Here is a 15,113-nt window from a genome sequence, read left to right as displayed (position 1 = left end):
AAATACCCAGAAATATATTGATGGCAGAAGACATTCATTTTCACCTCACGCAGTTCATAATGTAGCCCAGCACCAATTACACACAAAATAAGGCACTGGACCTGTGCCATCCACCCAGCAGGGTAGCCACTAGCTACATGTGGCCACTAAACACTTGAAATGTGGCTTGTCCAAATTGCTGTAAGTGCTACAAGTAGAAAACATACCAGAGCTCAAAGAATTAGTACAAAATCAAAAAGATAAACATGTCATTGATAATTTTTGTTTTGATTACTGTAAGCTCAGGGGGCACGGTTAGCGGCCAAATAAATGGAACAGAAAGTGGCCGACAAGCTTCATTGGAATTTGGTTCTCAGGTGAAATTCCCAGACCCCCGGGATACAGCTCAAGTAGGGACCCGGGAGAAAATTGCCCATGGCCCTGGCTGCCCAGGGTTTTTATAGGCCGGAATGGGAGGGGGTCCTGCTGAGTGACAGGTAGATGTTAGGTGTCAGTGGAATTTTCTAGCCCACTTGATCGGTCACCATTTGGTGGGTTGGCCTTTGCCTCAGCTGCTCTGCTCTGGGCCCCTACAGTCACCTAAATTCTGACCTAACAATTACATGTTGTAAGGTTAACATTTTTTATTCAATACGTTAAAAAAAATTTCACTTTAATACGTTTTTAACATGGATACTTTAAACAAAAATTGCATATCTAGCTAGTATTATATTTTAATTGAAAAGTGGTATTACTCTAGAACTAAATAATGAAAAAAGAGAGAACTAAATAATCACAACAGCTAACACATATAATGTATTCATTTCATTTCAGATGCTGTTCTAAATGTTTTGCACTTCCTCATCCACTTAATCCTTGAAACAATCTTAAAAGGTGGATGCTATTGTTATAGACAGTTTACAGATGAGGAAACTGAGGCACAGAGAAATAAGTACTTTGCATAAAATTACAGTAGTGAATCTGGGATTCCCATTAGTCTGACTCCAGAGTCTGTACTACAAACCACGATGCTACAGTGGATAAATAAGCATACCAAGCTCTGTCCTTTGAAACAGAGATACATCTTCTGTTCCATCTCCAGGGAAACAGCCACAAAGATTAACCATATATTAGGCCTCAAAGAAAAAAAATCACTAAATTTCAAAGACTGGAAATAATACAGTTAAGTTCATATCATAATGTTATAAAATTGAACTTAACAACGAATCTAGAAAAATCAAGTATCTAAAATTCAGAACTTAAAATGAAACTCACCTTTTCCAGAATTTTCAAACAACTCTTGAATCATGAAAAGTGAAAACGAAGAATGTATACAGCAAGTGATCAAGAAAACACTGCATATGCTAACCATAGAATTCAGCATAAACACTACTCAAAAGGATAAGTAAGTCTTAAATACATGAACAAACAAACAAAAGTACTTTATAAGTGCCTACTTTGCTCAAATCTACACAAAGAAAGAAAGAAAAAGAATGTCTAGTTAAAATGTATAACTGTCTAGGAAAATATAATCTATAAAACTGACCTAAATACAAAGCATTGTTTGAAGAGTTTCTATCCAAATGAGGCTCAGATGATTCCACTGAAAAGTTTTATCAAAGTAGAGGTAATGTCAGTATAATTGTTCTGGATCACGAAGAAAAAACTTCTAGACTCTTTCCAATGAAGAAAACAATATTGATACTGATACCAAAACCCATTAAGAATTATTCAAAATAAGAGAACTCCAACACTTCCATTTTTTTAAAAATATCAGAGCAATCTGAAATGTAAATGCAATAAAAATATAAAAGCTCATACTAGGAATTCAAGAATGGCTCCGTATTCACATATTTATGAATGTAATTGTGCTAATATCTAAAGAATGTAATTATATGATCATTTTAATAAATGCTGAATAAATATTTGACAAACTTAAATATATATTTTGTTTTTTCAGTTCCCAGAAGTGCTGGGTGTGGTGATGCATGTTTCTAATTTCAGCAACTTGGGAGGACAAGGCAGGAGGATAGCAAGTTCAAGGTCAGCCTCAACAATTTAGTGAGGCCCTAAACAACTCAGTGAGATTCTGTATCAAAATAAAAAAGAGCTGGGAATATGGCTCAATGGTAAACTATCCTTGGGTTAAATCCTTAGAACAACAACAACAACAACAACAAAAACCAAAAATAAGAATAAGTGAAACTTTCTAGGTATGTTTAAAATATACATATCTATTTCAATCCCCAAACCAGCATAATCCTTAAAAAGAAACAAGGCAAGCATTTAAACAGATGTCTTGTCTACAAAGTTCTAACATCACAATTTTATCTAAGATTGCCTTTGAAATAATTTTATACAAACAGATTAAAAAATAAAATACAGGTTTTAAAGTACATCATATTATTACCATGATATGATCCTATATTTAGAAACCCAAGAAAACCACCTAAAAACTTACTGCAAATAGTAAAAAACAATCAACAAGGTAGGCAGGTCTTAAATTAATAATTTTTCATAAATCCTCACAGCAATCAGAAGACAAGATAAAAGACTCCACGTGTCAGTGACAAGAATTGGTAAAATGTCTAGGAATAAACTTAACAAGAAACTAGCGAAAGAAACGAAGATAACTTTAAAATTCTCTGGAGAAACACGAAGGAAAGCCAAAATCGAGAGGGAGGCACCAAGTACTTGGATGTAAAGAAAACATGAAAATTTCAGTTCTCCTTAAGTTTACCTTTAATCATAATCTTGTGATTCCCCCAAACAGGAGTTTTCTTTGTCTACTAGCAAATTAAAGTTTATGGTGGGTCGGGGGACAAACATGAATAGTTCAGAAATACCTGAAAAAGAGTAATGAGTGAGTTGTAATTAGCCCTGTCAGATATTCAGTAAGTAAGTAAAGGGTGTACCTCAATAAGTAAAGGGTGTATTACAAATGCATGCATAGATATGTGCGGGGGCGCCTAGCACATAAAACTCATGCCAGGGAAGTGTGCCTGGTGCATAAAGACCCATGCCAGAGGTTGGTAATCTTCCTCTGGAGGATGATAGCAAGGACTCGTCATAAGTTGGGTGCTGCCAAGGCCTTCCCTGGAAGACGATAGCAAGGACTCGTCGTAAGTTGAGTAAAGCTGGAGCCCCTTCCTCAGAGTGTTAATCTCTCTTCCTTTTTTGTTTTTCACCAGAACTCACAATATTACGCGGATTAATCATGTTTAATAAAGTTCTTCGGTTGAAGGATGATGGGAACACAAACAGTTCATATGAGTTAACTCAATTCCAGTAAAATAAAGTTCATTTGTTTACACAAAGCACTAATATTCCTATAGGGAATGGTGGACATTCTGAAGCAATATGTCTTGTGATGTTTTTGTTAACTTTTACAAGACTCCCAGACATCTAGTTGCATATAAGTGATTCTCTTAGCTTCAGTGATCAACATATTTATTACATCTGGTTTCTTCTGCAAAGTAATGAGCCTCCCACAGAAATACATTATATTTAGTTCAAAAGAAAAGTTTTAGTTCTTTTAGATGAAGATTTTTTACTCTGAAGATAATAACTTGGTTCTTAATAGTATGATATGATTTAACATAGCATAGACATGTAATTATAGTCATAAAAAATTAATAACAAATTACTAGAAGTTATAATTAATCTTAGCAGTAAGAAATCAAATAAAAGTTAAACTTCAAGGAAAAACAAGTAGTATACAACAACTTGCTTTTGTAAGTTTCGAGTCAAGGATACTTCATTGTGGGAAAATGTCAAGTAAGATAAGATATTACCAGATGGCGCCTGTTGGCTAAATGCCCAAATCCTTCTTCTGTTATCTATGCCCTTGAAACTCCCTCCTTTATTCTTAGTAAGTTTGTAAAGGGTATAAAAATTGCTGGTAAATTCAATAAACTTGTCAGCAACCTAACACTGACCTGAGTCTGTGTGGTTGCTGTCCATCGCCGACGCTGCGCCGCCTAATCTCTCGGGGCTTTTACATTTCAGGCCATCAAGGACCCCTGGACTCTGCTGCTTGGGCTGGTCCCCGGCAGATATGAACTAGATTAGTGGGTCCACAGACAGAAGAAATATGGCACTTAAGTATATGATAAAGTAGGCATCTTATATCATTTAAAAATATTATTCATTAACTGATTCGAGGTAACTGATTAATGATCATAAAATAAATTTGGATTTATACTTCAAAACTTACACCATGATAATTTCCCAACAAATGAAAAATTTAAATGGAAGGGAATAAAACCATAAAAAAAACTACAGGGAAATTAATATCATAGAAAGGGAAGCATTTCTAAGTGTGACACAGTACCTACAAGCCATAAAACAGAATAATTTTTTTAAATCAGCTATGTAAAAACATATAAATAATAGGTTTGTCTGGCTTATCCCACCAAGAGCTAAATGAAATGATAGATAAAAACATTTGAGAATATTTGCAAATCCTATTCTTAATGCAGAGCTAATTTACTTAATAAAAGGAGCACTATGATTTTATAAGGAATTCAGCATCCTGGTTTGAAATAAAATGAGAAAAAAAAAAGAAAATTGACCAGACAACACACACCAAAAGAAATCCATTGGACTCATGAAACCATGTTACTCCTTCATTAAGAGAAATGCAGGGCCTGCGGATCAAACTCGGTGGAAGAACACTTGCTACCACACAAGGCCCTCAGTTCGATCCCTAGCATCTCTTTCACACACACACCCCAACTTAAAACTACACTGTGATAGCAGTGTCACATGAGACTCAAAAAAACTGAATAATCTCTTGGCACAAGTGTGGGAAACTGACATTCTATACATATATCACTTTCAGGAATATAAATTTGCATAACTTTAATGAAGATGATTTTGGCAATACTCATTAAAATTACAGATATACTTTTTTTTAACCTACTAATTCCATATCTGAAAATTTATCTTAAAGATAATGAGGATGCAGTCATACTAGAAGACCAGCAGTAACTGCTAGTTCCAGTGTTTGCTATGGTGAGGTACTGTTCTAAGGAATTGATAGGGTAGTTCACTGAGCAGTTAAGTCACCAGCTCACAGTCTAAGCCGTGAAGCCAAGGGTTAACCTCCAGGATCTGTGTCCAGAATCCTTGCTCTTTCTTGTGAACTCTCAAGGTATATTTGGACATAAAAGAAGTAAAACTGAACAAAGTTTTTTTCACAAGTGTTGTTTGGGAAAGAAGAGGATCAGAAATAACCCCAAATTTATCAATAAAACCCTAGTTAAATAAATGGTTATATCCATACAATGTAGTACCATTCAGTTTGTTGTGGGGCCCAACTTAAGAACAGACCAGATCACCACTGAGAAGTCTAAATTTGAGACTCTTTATTAGCTGGCTGGCTGGCTGTCTCACACAACACAACAAAAATGGCTATCGGGAGAACAGACCATAGGGTTGTAGTGGTTTTTATACCATAAGTCAGTACAACAATCATAAGCGTCTGTTGCTATGATTTAAAATTACAAACTAACATCATGAGATCTGAAATCATTAGCAGAGAGGCAAGTGGGTCAAAATGACCTTACTTAGGTACAAATTAAAGAATGGTTACTAACATCCAGACAATCACTATTGACATCACTGTTGACATGGTACATTGTTTAGGAAAATAGGAATCAAAAAGAGAACAATTTTTCATTATACAAGAATTGCCATTTTGTGTTGCCAAACATATCATGCTAAGCAACTGTTGATGGGTACAGAGGTGGGGTGTTCCCATGAGAGAAGCATTTCCTACATAACATGGGAGTCTCAAGGTAAAATGGAGTCGATTTAGTCATTGCCCATATAACCTGACCTGTAACATTTCCATGGAGCCAGATATGTCGAACTGTCACACAGATATTTTTTTTAAAAAGAGGAAATTCTGTATGAACTAATATGAAAATGTTTCCAAGATAATATTATTTATTTTTTTCTTTTTGCAGTGCTGGGGATTGGGCCCAAGGCCTCACACATACTAGGCAAGTGCTCTACCAGAGCTACAACCCCAGCCCAAAGATAAATTTTAAATATAAATCATGGTGCAAAGTATGCTGTATGTCAACATACAGAATAAATGAAAATGAGAAAAGAGTGAACATATTCTCATTGCACGTTTAAAGCACCTCTAAAGGAAGACAAAAACACACACCTAATAGACATCTATGAGATGGAAATGTAGCTCAGTGGCAAAGGCTGGGGAGACCTCACTGGGTAACTTTTTTTTTTTTCATTTTGAATTTCAACTCCGGATGACCTATTCAAAATTAAATAATAATAACAGCAATGGAATAAGATGGATCCTCCCTGTTAGATCTATGTCACAAAGGGACAAATGCAGGGGAAGTACCAAGGGAGACATACATCAGGATGGATTCCAGAAGAATGCATACTCTTTCACTAATCAATTAATGAAACAAAAATCACAGAGCTAGTTATTTACAGAACTGAGGCACAAACTTGATTTTCAAAAACTCCTATCATTCTTGTTTTTCCTGTGTCCAAAATGACGTCCAAAGTGGGTTTCAGCATGAGAACCAAAATATACTAAAGGTTTTTAAAATATCGAAAAGGGGACTTAGTTCAAGCCCCTGATCTTAGCTTATCTAAGGAACAAGATTTAACCTGTTTGTCACTGAGAGAAAAGTAACTCTAAAAATATTCACCCAAAACTACTGGATAGACGGCCATGGACAAATCAGGTCAATAGGCCAATGGCATATCTCAGTAAGGAGCTTAGCATAGTAGCTTCATTCTCAAAAGTAATAGAAAATAAGGTCTCATAATTTTCTTTGACATCCAAACCTGTCCTAAAAATAAGAAATGGTTAAAATGCCCTTGGCATCAAGTTTTTGCTGGAACCAATAATCTTTCTTTTAATTCCTTATAGATCTCATTGAAGGCTTACATTGAAATGTAAATGGAGAAGCCTGCTGGCTCACTCAGACCCAAGGGGTAAAAAAAATGAAAAAAGGGAAAGAAAAAATTTTCTGAAGTTGATAAAAGATGTTCCAAATGTGCTTTTGGGTGGATTAATCTTTTGCTTTTTAGGGATGATTTTAAAGGTGAATAACAATCATCAGGACAAAAGCTGGCAACCCTAAATATTTTGAAGTTTTTCTTTTTATATCTTAAATTCTTAGATAAATTAAATCAATGTTTAATGCATGTTTGTTAATTGCTGTGGAGCTTCGCTTACAATAAATTATAAAAATTTCCTTTTTTGGACTGATCTATAAATGTGTGCATACAATGACTACCTTTATATGATTTCAAAATTTACTTACAATTCAAGGAGCACGCCCACATTTTAAAATTTAAATAAAAATGGATCCATATAACTGTAATTCACGTGGATTAATGAGCTTTAATTTATATTGGGTAAACAACTAAAAATAAAAAAGTTTTCTTTATACTTATTAACTCATATTTTTCCAGGTAAAAAGGCTTCTTAATTAAGTCACATTTTCCAGGTGGTCAAATAAATAATAAAATTGCTAAATTCTATAATATTTAAGATCTACATCCCTTGTTTCTAATGGTTCCTTTTTATATACTAGAAAGAAATTATTAATATTATTATTTACATTTGTTTGATATCTTGACTTTTGTAATTAAGAATAAATAAATTTAATTTGAGGTAAAGTAATTATCTAAGCTTTTATTACAGGAGATACTTAATATCTCCTGTAATATAAAGTATTTAGGATGGGATGCTAAAAGATAGTCAATTGGAACATTGTCTACTAAATATGAAAACATCGGATACTCAACTAAAATATATTTAAACATTAAAAATGTTTGTAATTTGGTTACAATCATTTTGATTTTTGAAACTCCATGTAATTGGGACTATTCTCCATTATTTGGATATTACTTTGCACTACTGGTAACCATATAATAAAGCCAAATTAGAATCTAACAAACTGATAGATATTACACTAGAAAGATGAATAACTCACACTTATATTTTAACAGTTATTTCTTTGATGATAATTTGGTTCCTATATATTTTAATGTATTCTTCTAGGTTTCAATCTGTTCCCACATTCATTATATCTAGGAGCATAATTCTTTCTTTTAAGATGCTATGGCCCCTGAAAGTTAAGTATTAATAGAATGCTTGAGATTAAATTAAATGCTTTAACAGCTACTATTACAAATATCAGTAATGAGCCTTTTGGTCTCAAATTTAAACAAAGGTTTAAATGCCATAATGATTGTAAGCCTGTATATTGTTACAACTGAATATCACACTTCCCAATGAGACTAAGAGATAATTAAGAATCATCTAATGAACATTTGATATAGCAGTAATAATAGCCTGGATTTTGTAAAGTCACATCACTACCTCCAGGCTATTCAAAAGATAGAATTGATCTCGTGGACTCTGCATTCCTGGTTGATTGGATATTTCCTAAATTGAATGGTATTGGAATAATATGTTTGCTACTAATTCTTTTTGTATCGTGATAATAGGTTACCACACCCTCTGAACCAAGAACCAAGAGCCGGGACCTCAGAGCAGTTCTCAGAATCAAGATCCGGGGCCTCAACATAACCGCTCATCATTTTCATTTTAAAGTGTTAAAAAGGGAAGATGTGGGAAGCCGTCCTTATTTAGCAGAATCAGACTAGGTTGAGCCATGGGACGCAGAGGCCTGGCTTCTAGGAACTGCTAGGAAGTATGTGGTGCTGCATGGGAGTGGTTCCCTGTCTCCTTCTGGAATTTTCCCCCTAAGAGAATGGCTTGGAGATTAGTGCTGTATCTGAGGTGCTTGTGGTAAAGATTTTCTCCCTTCTGCAGACTCTCTCTTCATGTTATTGTTTCCTTTGTTGAGAAGCTTTTTAGTTTGAGTCTATCCCATTTATCGATTCTTGATTTTATTTCTTACACTTTAGGAGTCTGGTTAAGGAAGTCAGTTCCTAAGCCCACACGGTGGAGATTTGGTCCTATTTTTTCTTCTGTTAGTCACAGTGTCTCTTCTAGTGCCTAAGTCTTTAATCCACTTTGAGTTGATTTTTGTGCAGAATTTTTGTGAGAGATAGAGGTTTAATTTCATTTTGCTACATATGGATTTCCAGTTTTCCTAGCACCATTTGTCAAATAGGCTGTTTTCTCCAACGTATGTTTTTGGCATCTTTGTCTAATATGAGATAACTGTATTTATGTGGGTTCATTTCAGTGTCTTCTATTCTGTACCTTTGGTTTACATGTCTATTTTGGTGCCAATACCATGCCATTTTTGTTAATATTGCTTGGTTAGTAGAGTTTGAGGTCTGGTATTGTGATACCTCCTGCTTCACTCTTCTTGCTAAGGATTGCTGTCGCTATTCTGGGTCTCATTTTTCCAAATGAATTTTATGATTACCTTTTCTAGTTCTATGAAGAATGTCATTGGGATTTCAATAGCAATTGCATTAAATCTGTATAACAGTTTTGGTATTATGGCCATTTTGACAATATTAATAAACACACTGTTTTGATTGCTTTGAACTCAGAATATTCCTAGACAGGACAAGGGAAATAGGGATAAAAGGATTTAAAAAGGTTTGATTCTTGGAAGAGATGTTGAGAGGCTCCCCTAAACCAATTATTTTGATTTTGATTGTCTTCTTGGTACCTGGATGGTCTTACGCTTTGGGGCACAATTCACAAGAGGAAGATAAGGGATGCATCTGGGCCTTTTGTAAAAGGGGAAAAAGTTGTTTTCTCAGCTAGTTTTTGGAAAGGGTACCTGTGGAAGACAAGGATCTAGAAACTGATTCCATTGCTTTGTGTTATCCATTCAGGCAGCACATTCCTTGCCATGACTTTTCAGAAGCAACAATGCTAAATTATTGGCATAGTTCTACCTTCTTCCTGTGTTTTTTTTTTGTTTTGTTTTGTTTTGTTTTTTTTTTTTCCAGTGCTGGCGATGGAACCTAGGGTCTTGCAGGTGTTAGCCAAGCACTGTCCCACTGATTTACTCCTTAGCCCTATTGTGTATCAGATAACAACAACAACAACAACAACAAAAACCAAAGGTGCCCAACTAGAGGGAATGTTCTAAAGAGATAAACATCTGTAATTTGGGTCAGTAAGCAATGAGTTCCTCAATCTTCAACTCACTCCCTTTGTTCTTGACAATGCAGCTACAAAACTACTTATTCTACAAAGTTACATACCAAATACTATGGGAAAAGGTGATTTGAAAACATCTCAAGAGAGCCTAAAGATGCATAAGGTATTGTCCACCATACATTCTGTGTGGGGGCTCTGGAGATACTTTGGGCTGTTCTGACATGGCAGGAAGGGGAACTGAGTACTATGCAGGTTATACTATTTGTTCCAAACTTGAACCAGGAGAGGTAATGAGGTACTCTCCCTAAGACTCTGTCTAGGGAATTCCTGAGTATTAATACCTTTGTACTGATAATTGCTCAACAGTGAGCGCATATTACGCTATGCTCGGTGGAAGGGATTTTACATCAATTATCACACTTAATTCTCAAATCTCTTCTAAGAATTTTACAGATTGGAATATCTGGTTCAGCTAGATTAAACAGCACGCTCAAGGTCACATAGCTAGTGTACCAGAGTTCTGGATTCGTCACATAGCTAGTGTACCAGAGTTCTGGATTCAGATAAATTGCCTCTGAGTGCATTGACTGAATGGTTAGACAAATATTTGATGCATCTATGCACTGTTCTCAAAGTTTACTAGGGATACACATTTCATTGTCCTAGTTTGTTAGAGTAAGTGCCAGTAGAAGAAACATGCATTCTATTATTCTCCTTTCCACAGTAAGCACTTAAAAAACCCAGTAATCAGTTAATTGTCAGAGAGAAGCACCACAAAACTTAAAACTATTATATTTCACCATCACTGTAAAAGTAAATTACAAGATAGCCCTCACTCATCCTTTTAAGTTGGAATTTACCTGCTGCTTGTTTCATTAAAATTTTTCACTAATTTCTGGTAATTGAGAATTAGAATGAACCAAGTGTCTCTGTAGTATAGTGTAGTTTTGTGACCAGTCATCTGCTATACACCACATGAACTCGTGTGTAGTAAGAAACAATTCTGAAGCGGAAAAACCTGAGACATTAGAGATGATGTTGGCTAAGGACTTGATAAGTACCAGAAACTATGTGTAACTGAGAATAAACCTATTATGTTCTGAGTAGTATCTTTCATCCATTTCTCAAAGAAAATCTGACTTCAACCTTTTTGTAAATGCCCCATAAAGAATAGCTGGAGACCATAATTTTGAGTGAAATGAGTCAGACTCAGAGTAAAGTGTCATAGGGATACTTACGTGTGGAAGCTAGATGGGGAAAAAGGCAAGGGAAGGACACCATGAAAATAGAAGGGAGACAATTAGGAAAGAGGAAAGAAATCCACCTAAGGGAGGAGGGGGAGGTGTGGAGGTGTTGGGAATGAAGTTGTTCTTAAGTATGTACACATATGCCACAATTGAAACCCCCACCATTCTGTACCTTTAATATGTAAATTTTAAAAAGCAGACACAATGAATGCTAAGCACATTTCCTTAATATTCTGCAATGAACACTTTTGGGTTCTTAAAGATCGTCAATTACATTTCCTTGAAAACTTCCCTGGTGTTTTGTGATCTTTCCAAGTATATCATGTCATTCCATTAAATTTTACACTGTTATTTTACTGTCTTTCCCATTTTGGTGAAGCTCTGATCTAGTCTCAATCCACTCTCTCCTTTCTCATTCTTTCTCTAGTTTCCTGTCCTGTTTTTGTTCTGAAACTGCCCGTGAAAAAGTCACAGAATGTGATGGCTACCTTTCAGGTCTAGCTTGTTGAACTTCCAGGTAGCACCTGGAACTGTTCATTGAGTTCTGGAGTAAGATGGCACTAGGTTTGAATCTGACGACTCTGCTTAAAAGCTATACGGATGTGGACTGGTCAACTCAACTGTCCTGGCTGTGTCATCTTTACATGTGAAATGGACGGAAGAGTACTGCACATGCTGCTCTTTAAAAGAAAAGCAGACTACTTAAATCTAAGTTTACTTCAACGAGGTTTCTAGAACCAGGCACCCCTCCCCCCTTCACAGGTACCCATTACATCTACAGCTAGGTAAGTGGCAAAAAGGAAGAACTCCATTGGCTCTAGAGGACACTTGCTTTATTCGGGCCTGGTCTGATCAGTTGGTAGCCCATGATTGGTTGACAATCACTTGATTACAAGGGTATACTTAGGTTGCAATTTGTTTATACATCAGCCAGGGTGCATTCACTATATTGAGGGGGCTGCTTTGGGCCAAACTTTATCACCCAAGTACAGAGACTGGTTTAGGTCAAATTCCATAACTACAACATTCTCTTCGTTTTACTCTTACTCTGACTCTCCTTCATCTGTCCCTTAAATGATTGTTTCCCAAGACTCCATCCTTGATCCTCTGCTTTTCTCCACACTTGGGTGATTTAATAAGGAATGTTCCAATGCAAAATCCTTGAATTCTTGTTTGGGTAAGTCCTGAACCTCTATGTCCGGGCATTTTATGGCGTTTTCAAACTGATTCCTCCCCACCTCACCCCTTTCTCCCTTCTAATTGATTAAAATTAATGGTGTTCTCCAATTACAAAACAAAAAAATCAGGGATCCTATTAAATTTCTTGTTCTTGCTTTAATGAATTGCAAAATTTCCCCTCCAGTTTGACAAATCTCCCTTTTCTTCATCCCTATTACTTCATTAGTTTAAGCTCCATTACTTTTTATTCCAATTTTGGGCCTCCCCACCAATAAAATTTATTCTGCACTCTAGCCTATAATGTACATGAACTCCAAATCTGAACATGGTATCCTTTTTGTTGTTGGTGGTGTATGCCACTGTACATAAAATAAACCCAAGTACTTAGGAAGGCATGTGGAGCCCTCCATTACTGGATGAAACTTTTGTCAATTTCTACTCCAAATGAGCAGTCTTAAACACTATTCTATCCTAATACTCTGGTCTCTTACGGTTCATTATGCTGCAATTATCTGTTTTTGCCTTTGTCACTAGACATATCCCAAGGTAGGAACTTTCTAACTTATCTTTGTATCTCAGCCTAACAAAGTGCTGGTGTATGGCAGGCACTCAAATTGTTTTTTGATTTTTAACTTTCTGCAGCGCTGGAAATGGAACCCAGGGCCTCATGCGTACTAAGCAGGTGTTTTACCATTTAGTGACATCCTCAACCCAGCACTCACATTTTATTGAACCAAACTGCGGGCCTTTTTTTCCTTTTTGAAGAAATTATAATCTAACAAATATTGATCATTTTAATATTTCCTTTATCCAAGATTTTCCCCCAAATTCCTAGGAAATGTTAAATTTTTTTCCCTGATTTTCCCTGCCAAACCTCCTCATTTACATTTGGTGGGCAGTCAATGATTAACTATGGAAGTTCTCATGCCAGCAGTTATGTTTAATTCAACCTCTTTATCAAGAACAAATGTGCAGATGACGGAAAATGTGCAAGGTGAAAAGAAGTTCAAACCCTGACCTGTACACCTGCTTCAATCAGTGATTTGCACTCTAGGTACACTAAATGTATACAAATGTGCAAATGCAGTGCTGAACAACAGAAAGAACATTTCTAGTTATAATCATGCAAGTGAGCAATGAAAGAAATAAAAGCAGGAAAAAAGAAGTCTCATCCGTTACTGGATACTCAATGGTGGATGTATTTTTCTGTTTAGGTGAAGTTAATGGCCCTGTTTAAAAAAACAAACAATGAATCAAGTATCATAAATACCATCCAAATTACTTAAGGTGGGGGATGACTAATAAAACCTATTTTTAAAAAAGATGTAACACAAGTAGACAAATTATCCAGAAATACAGAACGGGAACAACCTAAAACAATTTTAAGAGTATAGGAGATTTGGACACTAATAAACAGTGAAGTGTATACAGAAATGATTTCAAGTGCTTTCTTGCAGCAATAATTTATTTAATTCTATTCTGTGTATGGCATAGTTGGACACTAGCTTAGTTTGGATCAATAGCAAGGAATGAAAATGATAAGTAGCACAACTGTAATAATTCTCATAGAGAATACTAACAATATGTTCTGGTTCCTAGAGCAGGAGGAAAGAAAAGCATTAACAAAAAGTATTATTTAAGAGATATTCTAAGATTTTGTGTAAAATATTCCCTCCTAAGTTTTTTCTCAATTCTCCAAGAAATTCCCACATGCCCTAGTCCAGTAAATCACTATTTACTACAAGAATATAAGATTAAAGACACCTTCCATACGAAATCTAAGAACTTTACTAAAATTGGTCTAACTGATGGTATAAAACATCCTGTTTCTACAGAAGTTAAATCTATGTTGAAAAGGAGAAACTCAATTCTTGTACAATTTTATAATGCAGAGAAAAATGTCATTTGAAGTAGAAAATGATGATGTAAATTTCAGAGCCATCATGGAGAAATCTAGCATGTTTTTATATAAGCTCATATTTGAAAAAGCAAACTAGTAATTATAAAAATAAATCAAAATTACATTTGTCAAAAGAATGAGTTCAATGTGTATATTGTGGAATCAGGCTATCAAACTTATTAAAGCAAATGCCAACCTACATGTGAATAGATTCTAAAGTATAATTTCAAGATATGAAACCAGTCAATTTTATTTCTAATAGGAAATTCCTATATACACAAAACATTTATTTAACATCAGAAGATCAACTCTTACAACGTTTAAGACAGAACTTAAAACTTTAATTAACTTTAATGATGAAACATTTTGAACATTTTAGAATGGCAAATGCTAGCTGAAAAATAAGCAGGTAAAATTAACAGAAGAATCAATGAGGTCTTTCAAAGATGGTTTTAGTTATTAGAACGTTCTTAGCAGTTAAGTAGAACATTTTCAATGGCAAGACATGATTTTTCTAAAAGTTGTTTTTTTATTTAATGAACATATTTTCAATTCACTTCCTTTTAAGAAAAAGCGCCCCCCACCTTTTTAGGAAGAATGGAGAAACAAAACAAAACCCCTAAGATTAGAGACATTAATTTATCTTACATGTAGCAACAGCTACACCCAGTGGCTCAAGTTGAGTAATGCATCTTTCTAACTCTTGCTATAAAAGATA

This window comes from Sciurus vulgaris, assembly GCF_902686455.1.
Source record: "Sciurus vulgaris genome assembly, chromosome: 14".
NCBI classification, from domain to species: Eukaryota; Metazoa; Chordata; class Mammalia; order Rodentia; family Sciuridae; genus Sciurus; species Sciurus vulgaris.
This window is presented reverse-complemented; position numbering follows the sequence as displayed.